Source organism: Asparagus officinalis, chromosome 8 (assembly GCF_001876935.1).
Source record: "Asparagus officinalis chromosome 8, Aspof.V1, whole genome shotgun sequence".
NCBI classification, from domain to species: Eukaryota; Viridiplantae; Streptophyta; class Magnoliopsida; order Asparagales; family Asparagaceae; genus Asparagus; species Asparagus officinalis.
In genome coordinates this window covers 104,354,911-104,373,944 of record NC_033801.1, presented here as the reverse complement: position 1 = coordinate 104,373,944, position 19,034 = coordinate 104,354,911, and positions in this window count along the sequence as shown.

Here is a 19,034-nt window from a genome sequence, read left to right as displayed (position 1 = left end):
CTTCTCGTGGGCAGACCCACGTGGGTGGGTCCCCCTATCCCCCGCTCACAATTCTCCACCTCGTACATCATTTGATAAACCTCAAATTTTGGACGAACACTAGAAGAACCCCACGAACTCCACCAGAGAGATATCCAGGCCAAACCAGCTGCGTCACTATACCACGACTGCCTACGTACCCTCCACTGGGATCAAGCTAACCGTAGTTCTGTAATTATTCTCCAACATAGTCTCCACCATACCTCCATCACCGCCCCGAAGGGCCATGCCCTCTTGGGCAAATCAACACGAGCTAATATTAAGCAAGTCCAAGCAATGCTTAAACTTGCTACCTGTGACCACCTTAGTTAACATGTCAGTGGCATTTTTATTCGTATGCACCTTCATGAGAGAAATATCACCTTCCTCTATGACATCCCGCACAAAATGATATCTGACGTCAATATGCTTGGTACGAGCATGGTGAACTTGATTTTTCGCCAAGTGAATCGCACTCTGACTGTCGCACCACAAGTTAACGCTCTCCTGCTTGATCCCCAAATCGTCTAGAAGACCCCACAGCCACAATGCTTCATTCACTCCCTCCGCCATGGCCATATACTCAGCCTCTGTTGTAGAAAGTGTCACTGTAGCCTGCAACATCGATCGCCAACTAACTGGAGCTCCATGTATCCTGAATACATAACCAGTAGTAGATCGCCGTCTATCTAGATTGCCCGTATAATCTGAGCCCACATACCCGTCGATCTGACATGTATCTCCACCAAAACATAGACACGTATCTGCGGAACCTTTCAAGTACCTCAGAACCCATTTCACCGCTTCCCAGTGCGCCTTTCCTGGATTCGCCATGTGATACGAGTCGCCGTGCGAGCACCCTTTGGTCGCGGAATTACCAAAATGTGGGTTGAGAAGAGGATGACCAAAACACAAGAACAATTTAGTATGGCGAAGGAAAATACCTTCTCTAGATTATGAGTATGAAAAAAAGATTACAATCCCTCTCTCACAATCTCACTAGAATTGAGAACAACCTCCCAACTCTCCCTCTAAACCCTAATACAATTATTAGAATTTCTCTTTCCCTAAGGTCTCCCTTTTTAAGACCCAGATTCATCTAAACCCTAATCCTTTTGATCAGGATTTCACTTAGACCTAAAACCATTTAGGACTACATCTTGGCCTCTAACCTCCTTGTTTAGAACCCTAAACAATCCCTATTTATAGGGTTTACAACGTGGTGGTAATCTTGTAAATAAACAAGTCCAAAAGGATCAGGAATCCCTGTCAAAACAGAATCCAAAACGAACCAGGAAAAGCCAAATATCGCGATCCGGTCGACCGCCAATCCTGGTCCGGTCGACCGGCCAGAGCGCTTCTGCAAACCCTGCCTTGTGTAGGTTTTTCCGGTCGATCGGCATGGGTGCCGCGGTCGACCGGCCAGAACCCGACCCTGTTTTCCTGATCGACTGCGTTTCACTCCTTCTGACTTCTTTCGCCATCCTCTATGGCTCCAACCACGCCTCTATTCTCAAGATATCATGAGAATCACCTATCCTCAAGCTCCCATGAGGATTGTTTTTTCCGAAGAGAAGATACACCCATATCATGGGTCCCCCATTTAGAAACTTGAAGTCCCTTTCAAGTTAGAACTTCAGCTGAGGAAACTCTCGAGCCCCTCCATCTTTGTTTTCTTCAGTCATCTTCTTATTCCTTAGTCTCTGAACTCTTTCCAAAGAAAAAGGATCTCGCCAAGCTTCTTGTATTGCGATCGAGTAAGGACCATCCACAGGTTCCCCCTTCCACAGGATCTAATCGCTCTGATACCAACTTGATACGAGTCGCCGTGCGAGCACCCTTTGGTCGCGGAATTACCAAAAGGTGGGTTGAGAAGAGGATGACGGATTTCACTTAGACCTAAAACCCTTTAGGACTACATCTTGGCCTCTAACCTCCTTGTTTAGAACCCTAAACAATCCCTATTTATAGGGTTTACAACGTGGTGGTAATCTTATAAATAAACAAGTCCAAAAGGATCAGGAATCCATGTCAAAACAGAATCCAAAACGAACCAGGAAAAGCCAAATATCGTGATCCGGTCGACCGGCCAGAGCGCTTCTGCAAACCCTGCCTTGTGCAGGTTTTTCCGGTCGATCGGCATGGGTGCCGCGGTCGACCGGCCAGAACCCGACCCTGTTTTCTTGATCGACTGCGTTTCACTCCTTCTGACTTCTTTCGCCGTCCTCTATGGTTCCAACCACGCCTCTATTCTCAAGATATCATGAGAATCACCTATCCTCAAGCTCCCATGAGGATTGTTTTTTCCGAAGAGAAGATACACCCGTATCACCATGAATCTGCTGACCACACTAACCGCCTGTGAAATATCAGGGCGTGTACACACCATTGCGTACATTAAGCTGCCAACTATACTAGCATAAGGGACACGATCCATGTGTGCCTTATCTTCCGCTGTAGTGGGAGATTGTTTACCTGAAAGCCTAAAGTGTGGAGCCAATAGGGTCACCACCGACTTTGCACTTTGCATCCCGAACCTCGCGATCACTCGTTCTATGTAGCCCTTCTGACTCAAGAACAATCGTCGATTCACCCGCTCTCTTCTAATCTCCATACCCAGTATTTTCTTTACAGCGCCCATGTCCTTCATCTCGAACTCTTTGCTAAGTTGAGATTTTAGCTTATCTATCTTCACCTTGTTCTTTGATGCAATAAGCATGTCATCTATATACAAAAGGAGATAGATATAATCACCTCCACGAAGCTTCCGAATGTAAACACAACAATCATAGTCGCTTCGAAAAAACTCATGCTTCAGCATGAAGGAGTCAAATCGCTTGTACCACTGTCGCGGAGATTGCTTCAATCCGTAAAGTGACTTCCTCAAGTGACATACATGATGCTCCTTATCCTCAACCTTGTAGCCCTCAGGTTGTTGTATATAGATCTCTTCATCCAAGTCTCTGTGCAAGAAGGCCGTTTTAACATCGAGTTGTTCCAGCTCAAGATCACCATGAGCAACAATACTCAATAGCACTCGAATAGAAGTGTGTTTCACCACTGGAGAAAATATCTCATTGTAATCCACACCCTCTCTTTGTGCAAACCCCTTTGACACTAGCCTCGCCTTGTACCGAAGGATCTTCCTTTCTTTTATACAGCCACTTACAACCTATAGCTTTCTTTCCTACGGGCAATGGGACCACCTCCCATGTTTGGTTCTTCCGGAGAGATTCCATCTCTTCCTCCATCGCAGCCAACCAACTCTCTCTATCTCTATCCCGAATAGCTTCCTTGAAGGAGACCGGCTCATCTTCCTCCACCGAGAGTGCGTACTTAACCAAATTAACCTGTCCATAGTGCTTCAGGGGTTGATCAGCCCCCAGCTTCTGCACCTGCTTATATGCTCGCCTTGGCCTAGTGGAAGTCAAGCTATCCTCGAGCTACTGTTGTTGTAGTGCCTGTGTATTCTCCTGCTCATCATCTACCTGATTTTCCACTTGAACATGACTAGAACCTGGTTGGTCTTTAGGTTCTATCTTAATGACCTAGGACTTGGAAGTCCCAACAGTCTCAGCACCACCATCTTTGGACACCTTAGCAATCATGGACTTCTCATCAAATGTAACGTCCCTGCTGATCACGAACTTCGAATCTTCTGTACACCAAAGATGGTAGCCTTTTACACCCTTTGCATACCCCAAGGAAATTACCTTCTTGGCCCTCGCGTCAAGCTTTCCCTCATTGACGTGATAGTAGGTGGTACACCCGAAAATCCAGAGCCTCTCATAATCTGCATGCTCCCCTGACCACACCTGATAGGTTGTATCACCATCCAATGTCGAATGTGGAGATCGATTCACTATATAGCAAGCTGTAGCAATCGACTCTGACCACCATTCTTTGCCCAAACCAGCATATGATCGCATACTCACTGCTTTCTCCCGTAGTATTTGGTTCAGTCTCTCCGCGATCCCATTCTGTTGTGGTGTAGATCTAACTGTCCAGTGTCTAGCAATGCCTTCCTGATCACAAAACTCCTTGAAGGTACCATTTCTCAGCATCTTCAATTTCTTCCCTGTCCTGTTCTCAACCATCGCCTTCCACTTCTTGAATGTCTCAAATACCTTATTCTTATGCTTCAGAAAATAAATCCAAGCATACCTAGAATGATCATCTATAAATGAGGCAAAATATCTTAAACCACCCTTGGAAGTTGTTGAAGCCGGACCCCAAACATCTGTGTGCACATAATCTAGTATCTCTCTGCTCTTGTGATTGCTCCTCAGAAACTGGACCCTGTGCGCCTTTCCATACACACAATCCTCGCAAAAATCCATGCAAGGTTTCTTCAGATTCTTTAGCAAACCTTCTTTACCAAGCAAATCCAGACCCTTCTCTGACATGTGCCCAAGCCGCCTATGCCATAACCGTGTGTGCTCACATGGGTCTCCACTACTTCCTTTAGCTCCAACTGCTGCATCTCCCGTCACCGTCGTACCCGAGAGAGTATATAGATTACGATGACGAACACCCTTCATCACTGTTAGAGAACCTGGAACAACCCTCTTCACTCCGTTCTCTGTTATAATCTTGCAACCCCCGGAGTCCAAAGCACCGACTGAGATGAGATTCTTCCGCAAGTCGGGAATGTGTCGTACGTCCGTCATGGTTCGAACCACTCCATCATGCATATTGATTTTGATATCACCTAGCCCCACCGTTTTACAAGCATGGTTGTTCCCCATCAATACGGTTCCACCATCAATGCTCCTGTAGGTAGTAAACCACTTCCTATTTGGACACATGTGGTAAGAGCAACCAGAATCAAGAATCCCCTTCCTGGAGGTATCCTCTCCACCCATGACGACATAGCATTCCTTATATATCGCTCCCTTCCCCTGAAGCGTAGCTCGTCTCTTCCTTGCCTTCTCGTCTTTCAGTCTTGTTGTTGTTCTTTTTCCCACCTACTCTTTTGTTAGGACAATCGACCTTGAAATGCCCAACTTCACCGCATTTGAAACACGCTCGTCCCGCAAGAGGTCTTGATTTCGATCTAGACTTTTCTCCCTTGCCTTTTCCTCGCTCATTGCCTCTTCCTCTGGCAAACAGTCCCTGCGCTTGTTCTTTGTTACCACCAGTGGCCATATCACTAGTTGTAATTTTTCGAAGATCATCTGCTAGAAGCGCCATTCTAGACTCATCCATCGATAAACTGTCACCCACAAGCATCAGTGTTTGAACCAGATTCTCATAGGACTTCGGCAGAGATAGATGTAGTAGAAGCGCCTGATCCTCGTCTTCCACTGTCACCTCAATATCCTTCAAGTCTGATAAGATCCTATCAAACTTGTTAATGTATTCCCGGATTGACGAGCCCTCCTCCATCTTGCAAGTATACAATTTGGATTTTAAATAGATCCGGTTCGTTAGACTCTTCATCATGAAGGTGCTTTCTTACTTCAACCACACGTCCGCAGCCGTTTCCTCCCCGTTCACCAAGAAAGCTACATCCCTTTCAAGGCAAAGGATAATCGACGCCCGTGCTTCCAGATCCAGCTCCTCCCAGTCCTCATCAGACATATTTTTGTTCTTCTCTTTTCCAGCCAAAGCCTTGTGCAACTTTTACGAAATAAGCGAATTTTTCATTTGCATCCTTCAATAGGAAAAATCATTTTTCCCATTGAATTTTTCAATCTCGTACTTTCTAATTTTATTTGTTTTACTTGTAGAAGCCATTATCCGCTTGAATTATGTAAATCCGCTTCTCTCAGGAATTTTTAACAATTACTTGTGTTTTACCACACAATATTCAACCATCACCTCAGATCAGAAAATTTACCACCTCCAGTCAATCGAAGGAGACACTCCATCGCTACCAAGAAGAACCCAGAATTAAACAAAGGAGAGAATCAAATTCATTCTCCTCTCTTTTGTAATTGGAATCCAAATTATAATTGAAATTGAAGGAATACAAATCAATTTTTTTTCATTTCTTTTACTGCAAATTTTTCCACAAACAATTACTTATGGAGTCGGACTTGTGAGTCGCTACATGGAGACACCGAAGGAGTCTCACTGGCTAGCTGCGAAGAGGATACTAAGGTATGTCAAAGGCACACTCAACCTGGGTCTCTTTTATGCATATGATAAAAATGCACAACTAGTTGGTTACTCAGATAATGACTGGGGAGGTGACCAAGATGAGAGGAAAAGCACCACAGACTATATCTTCTATCTTGGGTAAACTGCATTTTCATAGACCTCAAATAAGCAAGGAGTTGTGGCCTTATCTTCATGTGAAGCTGAGTATGTGGCGGCTGCATCTACAGTATGTGAAGCAATTTGGTTGCGAAATATATTAAAGGATCATCCACAAAAAGACTTGACCGTAATTTTTGTGGACAACAAATCAGCCATCCAGATTGCAAAGAACCCTGTACATCATGGGAGGAGCAAACACATAGATACATGGTTTTATTTTCTCAGAGACCATGTAAAGCAGAAAACCGTTGAACTGAAGCATTATCACACAACTAAACAAGTAGCAGACATATTCACCAAGCCATTATCAGGTGAAACTTTCATGAGGCTAAGGGACATGCTTGGCATAATGACATTTTGATTTGAAGGGGCGTGTTTTGAATATCAAATTAAAATGTTAGAATAAATGAGATTAATAGCATGAGTTTTAGAAGTACAAGTGTTATAAGTTTAGAAGGGGAAGAGACATAGGTTATGGAAGAATAAGCGTTACTCACTCCTTTATGATGTTTTATCTTTATGACATTAAAATAGGAGTTTAATTTGTGACTATTGGTATCCCTATATATTTTATTTTTGAAGCCTATATAAAGAGCTATTGTAATCCTTGTTTTCATTAAGAAAAATTGAAGAATAAAAGTAAGTTCTTTGTCTTCATTTGGGAGAGTTCTAAGTTCGTAAACTTAAGAGTAAACAATTATATATGAAAATTAGAGAATGTATAGAACTTTCAGATCTCGTTCTAAAGATGATATTCTAAGAGGAGAATTAGATGGGGGTGCTAATGTAATTGTGCCGGTAATATTTAATGCATTGCTGATTTCTGTTAACTGTCCTTCACTAAGTTCGAAACTAATCATGTCTCTTCCTAATTGCTAATAATCTAGAAGCAAAAGTGATGTAGGACAAAAAGCTATGTAGGTTCAAAAAATTAGATTAGGAAAAATTCAATGCTAGAGTCAAATTAGATTAGGAAATTGATTTAATTTTGATTCATGATTTGTTTCCTCTATTATAGGGAGTATTTTTAGGGTAGTATTTGATACTTTCTTAGATTAGAAAACAAATTTAATTTTGATTCATGATTTGTTTCATCTATTACAGGGAGTTTTTTTAGGGTAGGATTTGATACTTTTTTTTTCTTTGTAATTCTAGTCTTGCTAAGAGTTTTGTTTGTTTTTCTAAGAGGAGTCATGTAACCGATTTTTTTTCTTTGTAATTCTAGTCTTGCTAAGAGTTTTGTTTGTTTTTCTAAGAGGAGTCATGTAACCGAAAGAAGAATATCTTGGAATTAAATAAAACAAGAGTTTTGTTTGTTTTTCTAAGAGGAGTCATGTAACCGAAAGAAGAATATCTTGGAATTAAATAAAAATTCTCTTGAAGAAAGTTTTGGTGTGTTTTCTTGAGTTTGTGGAAGAAGTCCTCGTTGTAAGGCTTTTTTGTTTTCTATTTAAGAGGCTTTTTGCTTCCTCGTGGTAACGCTCTGATACCAACTGACGCAGCGGCGAAAACAAAGAAGCCTTACCACGAGGACTTCTTCCACAAACTCAAGAAAACACACCAAAATTTTCTTCAAGAGAAGTTCTATTTAATTCCAAGATAGTCTTCTTTGGGTTACATGACTCCTCTTAAATAGAAAAAAAAACAAGACTCTTAGTAAGACTAGAATTACAAAGAGAAAGAAAGTATCAAATCCTAACCTAAAAAGACTCCCTATAATAGAGGAAACAAATCATGAATCAAAATTAAATATGTTTCTTAATCTAAGAAATACTAGTAGAAAAACGATCAAACTAGACGAAATTTTTTATCTAGGTTGCTCCATTTCCTGTCTAGATTGAGAAACCTAGACGGAGTTCCGTCTAGGTTGAACCGTCTAGGTTGATTCCGTCCAGGTTAAGTCAAAACAGATGAAATTCCGTTTAAATTGACCAAACTAGACGGAAAGCAACCTTGACGAAAATCCGTCTAGGTTGTAATAATGGCAACCTAGACAGAATTCTGTCTAGGTTGGGTTAGCCTAGACGGTTATTCTATCTAGGTTGCTATTTTTTTAGCAAAAAAATAATTATTTAAAATTATCAATTCCCTGTACATTTAATTACAATTACATTATACACATCTATTTATATCTAGCCAAATATAATCAAATTTCATAACAACTCCATCCATAACCAAATAAAATCAAATCAAACCATCCAATGCAAAATATAGTTCTAACCATCCAATCCAAACTACAGTTCCAACAATCTCGTCTAATATATACATCCAACAACATATATACTAGCAATACACATGAAAAAGATAGAGTACACGACATAAATAAAAGTACAGTGCTATAACAAATAAAAAATTGTTTATTGCATTAAAAAATAAAAAAACCTCAGCTATTGTCGTCGTCGGTAGCATCTCTATTCCTCGAACGAGGACGGGTGCTGCTCCCTACAATATCTCCAGTTTGAAGGTCCAATTGAATAATAATTTTATCTGGTAATGTAGTACCATCAAGAAGTGCAATATCTCCAGTTTGAAGGTCCAATTGAATAATAATTTTATCTGGTAATGTAGTACCATCAAGAAGTGATTTTTCAACATAAGCTAAACAATATGTAGCGCCATCAAGAAGTGATGTTATATTATGAATGTTCAATATTTAATTGTAAAAAACTTACATCAATTCTCAAACAATCTGAAAATTCTTTTTTATGTCTTTTATGAATATTATGCGCTGCATTCCTACTGGTTATTTCATTCTTAAGCTTCTCCAAATGTCACATATATAAATAATATATAAGTTTGTATTGATAAGCTATATGTAAAATGAATATTTCTCATCTATATTACTGATTTTATTTGTTACCTTCGATAGTCTTCGAACATATCAAGGTTTTCCAACACATATGCATGAATTTGATCTAAGAGAGATCTTGAATATTATTTACGCTTCTTCTCCTTATCAGGTGCTTGAGATGTGGTTTTCTTCTTACGTATGTAACATGATGCAAACACAAAGCATTCGTTAGCCACATATCCTTCAGCTATCGAGCCCTCGGGACGAGCTCGATTGCGAACATTATGTTTCATGGAGCCCAAATATCTTAAAATTATAAAAAGAGATAATTATTAGAAAGATAATATTAGAAATGTATATATAATAAATGAATGTAACGAAAACCCTCACTGCTAGAATATAGGGTTTTGCCGACGGAATAATAGCGACGGAAAATTCCGTCGCTATAACATGATTTATAGCGATGGACAAATTCGTCGCTATTATTCCGTTGGCAAAATAATTTTACCAACGAAAAAATAATTTTTAGCGTCGGAAAAAATTCTGTCGCTATTATTGTACCAACGGATTTTTTAGCGACGGAAATTCCATCGCTAAAAAGGTTTTTAGCGACGAAAATTTCATCGCTAAAAAAGTTAGGTGGGAAAAAAAATTGGGCGCGAGCGTGCCCAAAAAATTTGGGCAGCCCGCGACCGAGAGAGGGATTTATCCCAAATCCCTCTCTCAGATCTCATTTCCCCCCTCTCTCTTCATTCCCCCCTCTCCCCCTTCTCGTTCTCTTCGTCGGCGTCGGACCCGCGCTGCCGACCCTACCACTCCGAGCGAGCGCCGCCTTCCCTATGCGACCCAACGCTACTTCCCTCTCTCTTTCCCTCTCTCAAGGTACTCTCTCCTCCCTCAATCTCTCTTTCTCTCTCCCCCTCAATCTCTCTTTCTCTCTCCTCCTACATAATGTTTGGATCTTTCCGTTGATTTGGGCTGATGTCTTCAGGGGAGCCTTGAATTTGCTTTTGGAAATTATCCAATTATTAGTACAATAACAAAGCTGCTATGAGTAGTATTCTGAAATTTGTCTGTGAATTTCCGTTGTTTGTGGATATTAAAGGGGGTATGAAATCAGGGTGCACGAATTTTAGGATGATGCAGTTTGCATGTAGCATTATCATAAAATCGTTAAGCTAGGCATCGTAAATGCTCCTATTCCATTTTGGTCTTGGTAGGATAATATGGTGTATATAAATTGTCTATTGTTGTTTGGAGCTCCATAGCTTCACAGACATAAATGAAAAATGTCTCATAGCAATATGTCAGCTTGAAATTCATTCATTTTTAAGTTTGGGAAATGTACCAGATTTGTGAATTTTGGTAATATTTGATAAATAATGTTACAGGTTTGCATCTTCCAATTTTGTTCTCTAAAACTAGTAATAGAATCATAACTAGTAATAGACCTTTATAACAGTAGGGTCTATTAATAATACCGGAGGTTTTTACAGTTATAATCTACTGCTACAGTCACATGATGTACATTATCAACATAATTCAGTTAAAGTGACAAAAAAAAACATGCTGTAAAGTTCTAATTAAATTAATAATAATAACCAAAATGGGTTTTAACATGGAACTCCTATTCCTTTGTTGATAATGTAGAGAAGTTCTCAATATAGACTTAACTATTAATAGACTCTTTCCTCTATACACGTCTATAAAAAATCATTAAACTAGATCTTTTCTTTTTGTTTTTTGCAAAACATTTTTTTTTGTTTTTTTAGTTTTACTGATCAGCTAAAAATATTATTTACATCGCCTATTAATTTGCTGAGAAAGTTTATAGTTGGCAAGACCTTGGAGTTGTGACAAACATACCACCAGTTAATGGCATTCAAAATACAGAAGTTGATAAATTTATTTTATAAGTTTATTCATACCTTCACGTAAATGACTACCCGAGGATCGAAAATATTAAAAGTTTGTGATAAACATTTTCTATGAATCAAGATTGTAGATGTTGATGGGGATAATGTATATGGATGAGTTATATCAAGCTTAGTGAAATGCTTAGCGCAACAAAATTGTTTATTCAATTTTTTACAATTGATTTTGAAAATTCTGCATTCTTCGTCAAAGGCACTATTGAAGTTGAAGATCTAGATCGTCTGCGTATCTTTGAATTGCATGTTGATGTATGAGACAGTTCATATTCAGTAGACTAACGTGTTATAAACATCTATCCTCATCTGTCTGTTGTGTTTATTTGGTACTGTCTTATGCTTTGTTTCTACTACTCAAATTTGATAGGATTAACTGTGAATGATCCCTTGTACTATCGCAAGTTACAGACAAACCCATGTACTTCTATTTGTGCGCATGGATCCCCTTGTAGTATTTCCATGTGCATATACCCCCTCAGTGAACTTTTTCTACTCTTCTAAACATAAAAAAAGATTAGCAATTTGGGTTCTCTCCTTACAAATATAGTTATACCCCCTCAGCAATTAGTTTGTCTCGCTATTTTGTGATTTGTAATAGCTTATTTAGGTTCCCTCGACAGGTCAGTCCTAGAACTGATGAGAGGAAGAGCTGATATCCCACTTTGTTGAGATATTTTGCTTAAGGTTATTGTTTCCATTGTGAAACAGGAATTCCTATTGCGACCTGACTCTCTTGTTGTGCTGCCGAGGTGCTGCTGAAATTTTTGTTGCGCGCAACATTCTTAACCTTATTGAAGACCTTCTATAGTAATTTAGGTTCTCTCCTTACAAATTTTGATGAAATGATAGTACACTTGAACACACGTAAATACATATACACGTCACGTTTACATACCTAATGAGATAGAAGCCTTCCTCTGACAGTCGGTCATACACATTTGTTCTAAATTAAAATGATATATCTAGGGAGATGCTCACTTCCATTAATTTTTAAATTCTAGATGCGAGCAGTTCCTGACAAATCGTTCATGAGCATACCACGTGATCGGAGGCATCTAGACACCCGATACAAGGATGGAATAGAAGCCTTCTTAGCCTACTCTGACACCAACCCTCTACGGTCGCTGAGCGGGTCGATTTTTTGTCCTTGTAAGAATTGCAGGAATGGTAAAATACTCACTAGGAGTGACGTAAGTTTTCATCTGTCAATCAATGGATTTGATAGCTCTTATGTATTTTGGAGTCATCACGGGGAAGGCGTCCCAGTGATGCAATTAGAGGAAGAGTTCACTGATGTCGATAATCCGACAGTTAACACGACTGATATGTTGGAATAGAGGAAGAGTTCACTGATGTCGATAATCCGACAGTTAACACGACTGATATGTTGGAAGATATTCTTGTAGTACCATCTTTGAGTGATGTCAACACTACTGATATGTTTCAAGATGTAGACCGATTGATGAGACTTGTTGAAGAAAACGAGTCACCATTATACGAGGGGTGCAAGGAGTTCACAAGGCTTTCTTTTATGCTGCGGCTTCTTCATATCCAAACACTCAGTGGGATGGTTGTTACACATTTTGAGATGTTATTAGATTTGCTCAGGAAAGTCATTCCAGGCGGCGAGAAGAGAATCCCCACAACATCTTACGAAGCTCACAAGATTGTTGATACATTGGGGCTTGATTACAAGAAGATAGATGCATGTCCTAATGACTGCACCCTGTACAATAAGGGTAATGAAGCTCTGGAGGAATGTCCGACATGTCATGTATCACGCTGGAAAGAACATACGGGCACATCCGAAGGCGGTTCATCTAATAAGCAGAGCAGAATCCCTGTGAAGGTTCTTTGATTACAAGAAGATAGATGCATGTCCTAATGACTGCATCCTGTACAATAAGGGTAATGAAGCTCTGGAGGAATGTCCGACATGTCATGTATCACGCTGGAAAGAACATACGGGCACATCCGAAGGCGGTTCATCTAATAAGCAGAGCAGAATCCCTGTGAAGGTTCTTTGATATTTTCCAATTATTCCTAGGCTACAGAGGTTTTTTATGTCTGATGAGCTGGCTGAGAATATGCGATGGCATTCGACCGACCGCAAAGAGGACGAGAAACTGAGACATCCTGCTGATGGTGAAGCATGGAAGCACATCAATCGTATATACCCTGACTTTGGTAAGGAGTCTCAGAATAATAGGTTGGGGCTTGCTAGTGACGAATTTAATCCATTTGGATTAATGAGCTCCGCTTGGTCTACCTGGCCAGTGTTGCTAACACTGTACAACCTACCGCCGTCGATGTGCATGAAGCAGCCGTACATGATACTGTCACTCTTGATTCCTGGAAGATATTCTCCTGGAAATGACATCGACGTTTTCCTCCAACCGTTAATTGACGACTTGAAGCTTCTTTGGGAAGAAGGTGTCAGCACTTATGATGCTTATGGTAAGGAGTCTTTCTGTATGCGGGCAATGGTCATGTGGACAATTAATGACTTCCTGGCATATGCTTACATATCTGGATGGTCGACGAAAGGTCAGATTGCTTGTCCGGTTTGCATGTCAGACTATGAGGGAAAGTTTCTGAAATACAGCCGTAAGTTCTGTTATTGGCAACACAGAAGATGGTTGCCTACAGGGCACAAGTTCAGAAAGTTAATAGGAAAGTTAGACGACAATCCAGAAAATAGACCAGCACAACCAAGGCTGATCGGGGAAGAAATATTTGAGCTTTTACATCCACAAACTAGAAAAATATTTGGAAAGAAAAGATTCAATAAAGAAAATCCATTTGGGGTTAGGAGAAAAATATTGAAGCAAAATTAGAGGGGAAAGGGAAAGGGTAAGCTATTTCTCCAAGGCAATTCGAAAGGAATAAGCCTCGCAGAGTCAAGTCGCATGGGCGTGTCTCTAAGGGCAATGAACTTCCACCTGGATGGTCAAAATTCAGCATATTTTATCAGTTGCCATATTGGAGAAGTTTAAAAATACGTCACAACTTGGATGTCATGCACATCGAGAAGAACATATGCGAGAATATCTTGAACACTTTGTTGCAGGATGGGAAAAAATCGAAAGATGACTTAAGGGCACGTCGAGACCTAGAAGAATTGAACATCCGTCCTGAACTACAAGCTATAGATAAGGGTGACGGAAAATTTGAACTCCCAGCCTCCCGTGTCACACTGTCAAAGGATGAGGTCCACAATATGTGTTTCTTTCTAAAGTCTGGGAAGACCCCGGATGGTTATGCTTCAAACATTTCAACAAATGTGCATATTGAGGAAAGAAAAATTTTAGGACTCAAGACACATGACCATCATATTCTATTACATCAACTTCTCCCGGTTGCGTTGCGACTTGCTGAGAAGGAACTCGCGATGGTGGTAATAGAATTCTATGGTTTCTTCAAGCAGTTGTGCTCCAAGGTGATTGATGTCAAGGAGTTTGAAGAATTAGAGGGACGTGTAGCCAATACATTGTGTAAAATAGAAATTCTATTTCCACCCTCGTTCTTTACGATCATGGTGCATCTCACAATACATTTAGCATATGAAGCCCGCATCGCAGGACCAGTTCAATATCACTGGATGTACCCTGTGGAGAGGTATTTATTATTATAATGTTCAATTAATATTTGTCAAATTCCGTTACTCAGTTTTATTTTATCATAAATCATGAAACTATATGCTTGTAGGTATTTGGGTTTCATGAAACAACTGATGCATAACCGTGCACGTCCAGAAGGGTCGATCGCAGAGAACTACATAAGTAACGAGAGTTTGAATTTCATCTCTCGTTACTTGCGAGGTGTGGAGACAAGGATCAACCGTCCCCAACGAATAATTGACGGAACATTCTATAATAATCGTGGGGAGGATACTAGATTCCCCATAATGGAGCTAGATCAAGCCCATACATATATCCTGAGCAATGATACTACATTTAACATATATGCAGCGTAAGTATTTAGCCGTTTGAATTAGATCATATTACATCACAATAATTATCTCTATTTAACCGTTATAAATGATTCTATTCTAGGCTTCACATCTGATATGTCCAGACTACTCTTAAATGCAAAACAAAAAATAAAAGAGTTATGGACACACACTCTCGATAATTCCCTGCATGGCTGAAGGGTGAAGTAAGATCTTTTTTACATATCTGATTAGTATATCAAATATACGTGCCTACCACCAGATATTTAAACTATTTGTTTTATTTTTTAAAGGTTGAGCTTCGGATTACGAATGGGGTTAACCTGTCTGAGAAAGTATGTTTATATGCCAGAGGTCCTTCTAACGTGGTTAAGCATTATGGAGGCTACTACGTTAACGGCTTTATGTTTAACACCATCGGTTTCGAAGAGAGACGACAAACGCAAAACAGCGGTGTGTTCTGCTCATTTTCGCAACTGTCATACTCTAGTTCAAAAGATCTAAATCCGGTACAAGGTGAATTCTATTGCTACGGTCAGGTAGAAGACATCGTGGAGATTTTCTATGGGCTCAATAAGGAAGCCAGACATGTGATGTTTAAGGTTCGTTGGTGTGAGCTGAAAAAGTCGAAGGATGACTACGGTTACACACTCGTTAATCTTAACAAGGAAATATATCAGAATAAAAAGTACATGTTAGCTGCTCACGCCAAACAGTGCTTTTATGTCAAAGATATAATAAAAAATGACGAATGGGTTGTCCTTAAGAATCCGCCTAGATCCTACATTCATGAAGCTGTGTCTGACGAAGATCACGATGAGGAGGTTATCTTGGCCGACGAAACAGTTGTTGAGTTTTTCTTGACACAAAATAATAATCTGATGGATGAAATTACACTAGCACGCCCTGATGTACCTGCGATTATATGTGAGCCAAGGCGTAAAGGTAAAAAACCAGTTCGCAGCGGAGTCGATAAAACTATAAGAACAGTCATTTTGTCGGCACGCACACGGTCTCAGGTTAATCGCACATGGTCACAGAGTAGAGCCTCAACATCGTCATAATAATGTATCAGTTTGTGTCATGTATTATAGTATTGCTTTGATATTATTTGTTTGACTAGTTATCATGTATCAGTTTGTGTCATGTATTATAGTATTGCCTTTATATTATCTGTTTGACTGGTTATCATGTGTTAGTTTGTGTTATGTATTAGAGTATTACCTTTACATTATCTGTTTGACTGGTTACCATGTGTTATTTATTAATTATTTGCATTATATGCTTTTGTTGGATGCTCATTATATTTTCAAAGTATAGATGACAAAAGGACTACGTAAGAGAGCGCTTGAGAGACTTTTTGGTAGACAGTCTAGAGGCGACGCACATACCTCTACGTCAGGTATTTTTATTTATTTGTTATATATGTACATTTCTATAAACTATTAATGTGAGCCTAACATTATTTTTTAACATTTCCTACACAGAACGCAGAAATGCTACACATGACTCGTCGCCACAGGACACAGGCAGCGGAGATGCTTCACATGATGCGGAGGCACAGGCTGATCCTACACAGCATGCTGAGATGGACACAGGCAGCGGAGATGCTTCACATGATGCGGAGGCACAGGCTGATCCTACACAGCATGCTGAGATACCATCGCCCCCACCGCCTCTGCGTGCAGATGTATTGGAGGAGCGGAGATATGAGCCGTATAGTGCAGCTGTAGAAGCTGCGCCACTACCACCAGATTCTATTCCAGATCAGCGAGTCCACGACCCGGCCAAGGTGAAGGGGGATTGGGAATCTTATCATGCTTTGCGACCTATTGCGTAGCGTAGGTACGAACAAGCAAGGCGTAGATGCATCGAACTGAAAGGTGTGAATAGATTTTTATAGTTTATCGGTTATTATTTTACTTTTTATTATGGGTATGGATTGATTTATATGCCACCCGATTTTCATTGTTTCGCAGGTACCGGGCGACCTCCTAGGTGCGGCCGCGGTGCTACCAAGCCACAGAACCTCATCCCTGATATTCATCGAAGGGCTGTGATCCGATGGGAGCACGGAGTGCCTGTCGGGGCATTTGCCAATGCTTTCAATAATTTTCTCGCTACTTTAGCCAGGAGACATGATTTCTTTAATCTTTTTTTGACGTGGAAATCACAACGAATTGATGCGCTGGTGGCTTATTGGAGATATATATGTGTGAGTTATTAGTTTATTATTTTTTTGCCAGGAGTCATTTATTCGGATTTTCATCATTTGGAGTTATTAGTTTATTATTATGTTTAATACACTGATTTGTATCTCTTTTTTTATATGCTGAAGCGATTTTTCTTCCTTGATGATAACATTTGTGCTTGGACTTACTGCTTCATGCAAATCAATATATCGTTCAAGAGGTGGAGATCTGAGGTGAAGAAAAAATATTTCGTGCAAATAACAAACGATTGGGAACGCTTCTGGCATCTTGACGAGCGCGTAGATGGAGTAGAATTTTTTGCACTTTGTGATTACTGGGACACGGCTGAAATCCAGGTATTATTACCGTAGATTTTTTTCATTTTATAAGCTGAATTTCTATATTTTCCTGATTTGACATTGTTTTCTAGGCTCAAGCTGAAATAGCAAGGAGGAACCGCAACGCTCCCCACAGTTACGAGCATCACGGGGGTTCCAGGTCCTTTAGCCAGCATTATCATCAATTGTCCCTTGAGGTATATAATATATTAGCTTATAAATTGTCAATTTGAGTATACTTTATGTGTTATGGGTTAATAATATATTTAAATAAAATAGGGAAGGGGAGATCTCGGACATTTTGCAGATCGTATTCTGACTTCTTGGAGCCCGAATTACGCCGATGAAGAGAAGAAGGCAAAGAACAAGGATCTGGCTGTAAGTAGCAGTTCATTTGTATATTCAATTTCATAACAATGCATCATTAAAAAGTTGACTTGCCCGGGTCGTTTTGATATATCGCAGGAGAAATTACATGCCAAGGTACAGGAGTAAATATCTCAGTCTCAGGTCGGTTCTAGTACTCCGGCCCGGCTAAGTAGAGAGGAGGAGGACTCCATCATCGAGATGGTCATTGAACCGAGTAGGAAGAACAGATACCGGTGGAGAGGATCCGAACATCAGGTAATATATATACTTTATTTTTTTAAATTAAATGAATTAAATATATTTAATTCTTACTTAGTTATGAATATGTCATGTGACTAAATGATATCACACACATCGATACACACTTTTACATACAAACCCTAACTCTAACCTTAACACAAAGCCCAAAATATATACGTATAATATTTTTATGTGTGGTGTTGATGGTGCGTACGTGCGTAGTGTAATACCCCAACCCTTGAGAGGGTGATGTGATTAGTATTGATAGATTTGATTGGAATACTCATACCACCAAGATGCATCTTCTTTTCGGGAACCCAACTCTTAGAAACTCCAAAGTTAAGCGTGCTTGGCCTAGAGAAATTCTAGGATGGGTGACCCCCTGGGAAGTTTTCTAGGGAGCGCGTGAGTGAGGACAAAAACGTGCTGAAAAGACATGTGATGGTTTGATAGGCCAGTCCATCAGATCTAATAACGTACCGACTCCGGGATTCCGGGGCGGGGCGTTACAAATGGTATCAGAGCCAAGCCAACCGGAATTGTGAGAGCTAAGTGCTATGCGGCGCAAAGTGCTACATCGAGAGGGTGGGAGCCACCTCTTGAGGCCATAGGAGCCACCTATAGAATCTCACACGGATGGTACGGTCTTGGATGATATGATTTGGCACAACGAGGACGTTGTGAGTTTAAGTGGGGGAGTTTGTAATACCCCAACCCTTGAGAGGGTGATGTGATTAGTATTGATAGATTTGATTGGAATACTCATACCACCAAGATGCATCTTCTTTTCGGGAACCCAACTCTTAGAAACTCCAAAGTTAAGCGTGTTTGGCCTGGAGAAATTCTAGGATGGGTGACCCCCTGGGAAGTTTTCTAGGGAGCGCGTGAGTGAGGACAAAAACGTGCTGAAAAGACATGTGATGGTTTGTGAGGCCAGTC